A 5192-nucleotide genomic window follows, 5' to 3' on the forward strand; every position below is an offset into this window, starting at 1 on the left:
AGTTACTTAGTGTATTAGATTAATTAGACTCGTGCTCATTATAATGATTGTGGCGCTATCAGTTTAATTAGTCAGTTGTTTAATTATTTTAGTTAGTGCGTGTTGGTAGCAGTTTAATTCCCTAAACCCAAAAATAATAATAATAATAATTCCCTTATATAAAATTTCGTTCTTAGCCAGGTCATAATAATAAGAAATTACTATTGTTGGGTGAGCCATACTTAACGTAAGAACTCAAATAATCGGACAAAATGTAAAACAATACTTGTAATAATTGCAATCAATTGATGATGCAAATATTCATAAGTTTACCTATATTTAAACGAAATTTTGAAAAAAAAAATTCATAAATTTAACTATTTTAGAAACGATTCTGTTATAATTCAAATATTTTTATTAACTAAATTTAATTAAATTGACTTAAATCCATCAAAAATTATTCATACGATGTGCACGTGAATCACGTATTTATTCTTTTTATTCTTTTTTTATACGATGTGCACGTGAATCACGTATTTATTCTTTTTATTCTTTTTTTTTACGCATTTTTCCCTATCGCCATTCTTTTATTACTATTGTTGTTGTGTTTTTATTTTATGTCTTCTCCTCTTTTTTATGGTGTTATTGCAATATTTTTTATTTCTTTTTTTATTTGATTTTTTATATTTTTTATTTTGATTTAGGGTGAAATAAGAATAATTATAAGAAGGTAAAACAAGAAGGAGGAGATAAATAAGATGACGATGGTAATGAAGCTCGAAGAAGAGGAGAGGGAGGGAGAATTTTGAATTGTTCAAAATTTATTAAAAAATAACACTAAAATTTTTTAATCATGACACAAGATATTTTTTAATTTTGACACTAAATTTTTTTAACTGTCATACAATGCAAATTTTTTGTTAAAAGGGTAAAACAAGAATAGAAGAGGAAGAAGAAAAAGAAGATAATAAAGAAGACAGAAACAATAATTTTAAATTGTAAAGAATTTATTAAAAAAATGGCCAATTCTCCCATGCCTTTAACTTTGGTGTCTAAATTGTCGAAGTTGCTTTTTGTAGTAAATTTTAAATATTAAAAAATTATTTACTTATATATTTTTTAATTAAATATTATTTTTTTTCCTTTTAGTAAGTTAGACAAGTGTATATAGGCACCATAGCATACATCTAAAAAAATAATATCAAAATTTTTTAACTGTAACATAGAAAATTTCTTAATTTTGACACAAAATTTATTAAACATAACACATGAAATCTTTTAATCAATTAAAAGTTGTCAGAAACAAAATCGTTAAAAGTGCATACTATGTTATGGTGTCTATATATATTTGCCTAATTTACTAAAATGAGGTAAAATTTAATATTTAAATTAAAAAGTATAAAAGTAAATAAATTTTTAATATTTAAAACTTACCATAAAAATAACTTCAATAATTTCGGCACCAAAATTACAGGCACCAAAGAATTGGCCAACATTAAAATACTACTTATTAACAAAACCTTAATATTAAGGAAATAATAATTGAAAATTATCTTATTTAATAGGTTTAATTATTCTATTATTCTTTATAGTTTTACTAAATTTTTAATTAGGTCTTTATGTTTTTTTTTCAATTAAATTCTTACACTGTTTTTACTTTTGTAATTAAATCATTTTCATGTAAAAAAACATTAAAAGGATATTTTTTTCAAAATACATGTGGTCAAAGATCTAGTTAAATTTTTAATTATGAATATTTTTAATTTATAAAAAATATTTAATTAATTCTAATATTTTTTTACACTAAGAAGGACACCTAATTATAAAATAAAAACAATCTAAAGACCTAATTGAAAGAAAAAAAATATAGAAATCTAATTACAAATTTAATAAAATTATAGAGATCAACATAATAATTAAACCTATTTAATATAATATCTATAATTTTGTATATATAATATTTATAATTACATATTTATTACATTTAAAAATATTCAATTATTTTAACAGTAATTAAATAATATAAAAAAACTTTAAACTATTCTAAATTAATTTTTAATTGTCCCTCCAGCAATTTTTTTAACAAAATCCATGTGAGTGTTTGACCTCTTTTCATCATTAATTAGTATGCTCTATATATATTAATGTATCTACAGTACATATGGATTCGTTAATAAAAATTCTGCATCAAAAACTGAAAAAATAATCTAATTAAGAAAAAAGAAATGTGGTAGGAAGAGTAAATATATATGTGTCTATATTATTTTTCTTTTCTAGTTGTTATCGATATAATATTATTCACATGAAAATTACATTAATTTTAATTATTTATACAAAATTCATCAATGATCCAAATATATATATATATTCATTGACTCTTCATTAAAGACTCAAGGTAGATACATAAACTAATTAGGGTGGTCAAAGAAGCTTGATGTGGTAGAGCAAGTTGCATGGAGAGTTGATGAGTGATATAAAATATAAAAATGAGAGAGAAGAAAAAAAAGAAGAGAATTGGGAGATGGATGTGCAGTGGCTAAGCATAGTGGCACACTAATGAAGCCATTGAATAGGGACACATCCACATACTCACATAATTCGAGGAACAACCCCATTCCAAGAACCTACTTCTTATTATTAAAAAACTCATGTTGCATACATGTGACTTTTTCTTCTTAGAAAAAAACAAAATAACAAATAAAAACAACATCTTCATTAATAGTATGTTGAAGACATAATTAACATGTGTAAATTAGCTATTAGAGGTAACATAGCTGCATTTTGTGATTAAAAAGGCTCATCAGTTTAATCTTGAATTTATACACTTTTATTTAGATTATTTTGTGTTTTTAAGACAGTAATAGGTTTCCGATGTCAGACTTTTATAATATGAAAATGATTAAGAATCTTAATTTATTCTCCTAATTATCTTTTTAATTTTTAAATATAAAAGTTTTAAATTTTTTATTTTTGTTGTTTTCAAAATAAATTAGGACTCCACGTTCTTATAATATATACTGATATTTTAAACAAGTACTCTAAATGGTTAATTGGTTTAAAATAATTATATGAAAAATATATATTAAAAAATTTAAAAATATTCTTCGTACACTAAAATTAGTCATTAAAATTAGTTACTAATATATTTGATTATAAATATATATATGTGTGATTTAATTTATTTTCAATGTGTAATTATATTTAAATATATTTTATATTGGTGACTGATTTTCGTGACTAATTTTAGTATACACATAATATAATAATCATAAAAAATTAATTAAATAAATTGTGTTCACGGTTAAAATTTCATGATGAATGAAAAAATGATTTAAAATAAATATATAATTAACGACTATTAATTATAACAAATAAATAAGAAATGCTATTGATGAAAAAGACAATTCATGTCATTTTAAAATAAAAAATAGAAGATTATTTTAAAATATCAATTCGAAGGAAAATTGAAAAAAGTACTACCCAAACAGAAAATTAGTAAGGTTTTGTATTTATTGTTTTAAAGACTTGACTTATATTTTTGTTATCTATCTGCCGACAATGGACACTTTCTGCAATAAACCAAACTACGTAAAATCAAGTATTCATCTTTCAAAGGGTAAATAATAATGCCAAGTAACAAAAGCAAATCACTACACATACAATATAGTATATATATAGACTCTATTTATTTAAGCATCTAAGATTGGGAGTTATTAATTAATTAAAAAAATTATTTTTTATTGTGTTTAGTAAACTTTTAATAATAAAAATAAAAATATTTTTTAAAAGATATTATTTTTAACATAATAAATAAATAAATAATATTTTTATACTTTTGTACTAAAATATAATTGTTAAATAAAAAAAATTTATATAAAATATTTAAACATAAAATTATTTTTATTTTTTAAAATATTTTTTAAAAAATTACTTAAAAATAGAAAGTCACCCAAAAAACAAGCCTTAATAAATAATATACAACAAGTGTTTTTTTCACCTAAAGAAAGTTTTAATAAAAAGTAAATTAAATATAATTTTTTATGAATTGAATATATTGAAAAATAAACTTTGAATTTCATTATTTTAACCAATATTTTTTTTGACACTGTTTAACAAAATCTTTGACACTTATTACTAATAACACAAATAATAATTTTTTATAATAAAGAATTTCTTATATCTTTCAAATAATAAATACATTATAAAATATAAACTTTTACTTTTACACTCTTAATTAACGGTTTTAAAGTACTTTCTGATTAATTAAATTCATTATGAAAAGAAAAATTATTAGTACTTGCAGTGCGTGAGAAAGGAGCGTCTGTCTTAAGTTGTAAGAATGAGAGCGAAGCGTGGTGGCCACGCACGGCGGTGCTCCTCCACGGTGAGTGGTTGGAACTTGGAAGCAATGAAATAAAAAAAAAAAAGAAGTAATGTACTATCAACTTACAAACTTATATTAAATAATTAAATTTCATAAATATAATCGTATATAGTATTAATATTATCTCATATCGATACATATGAATAATTGTTACGTTTGTTTATGAAGCATATATATTAAGCTCTCGATTGGTAAAATTTGTTGGAGAGGCGTTGGTAATTTTATAAAACACAAATATATTACTTTGTATGTTGGAAATAAAAGAACTATGCATTTGCATTTGTAATTTTAAAAAATTAGTGATACTTTTTAAAATATCTAAAGAGATATTTTTTAAAATTGGTTTGTGTTTTTTGAAATTTAAAAAGATAATAATATAAATTTATATATTAATTAATATTTAAATTTATTCTTAATTAAACTATTAATATCAAATTTTAATTCACAATTAATTTTTATTATTTATATCTATTATGATAATTTTAAAATTAAAAATAATTTATTAAATATGAGTTATCGTTGTTTGTGTTTATTAAAAATTACCTTTAATTTAGTTTAGCAAACATAGATTACTACAATTTTTTTAACAAAATTGCTACTCCAAACTACATAATTATTCTAAATTTTGCAAAATACATGCGTTCATATTTTGGCCTAAAATATAAGCCAAGTTCAAATTAGAGAAAGTCTAGAAAACAGCTATTGGATAATTGTTAAAGTCGGTGAGTTTAAGAAAAATGAAAGGGAAAAACCTCATGAAGCTTAATGCAGAGGAGAGTATGTGTAACTGTCACAACTCCATCATTCTTGCACTTTCTTATTTTGATTG

Source organism: Arachis stenosperma, chromosome 1 (assembly GCF_014773155.1).
Source record: "Arachis stenosperma cultivar V10309 chromosome 1, arast.V10309.gnm1.PFL2, whole genome shotgun sequence".
NCBI lineage: Eukaryota > Viridiplantae > Streptophyta > Magnoliopsida > Fabales > Fabaceae > Arachis > Arachis stenosperma.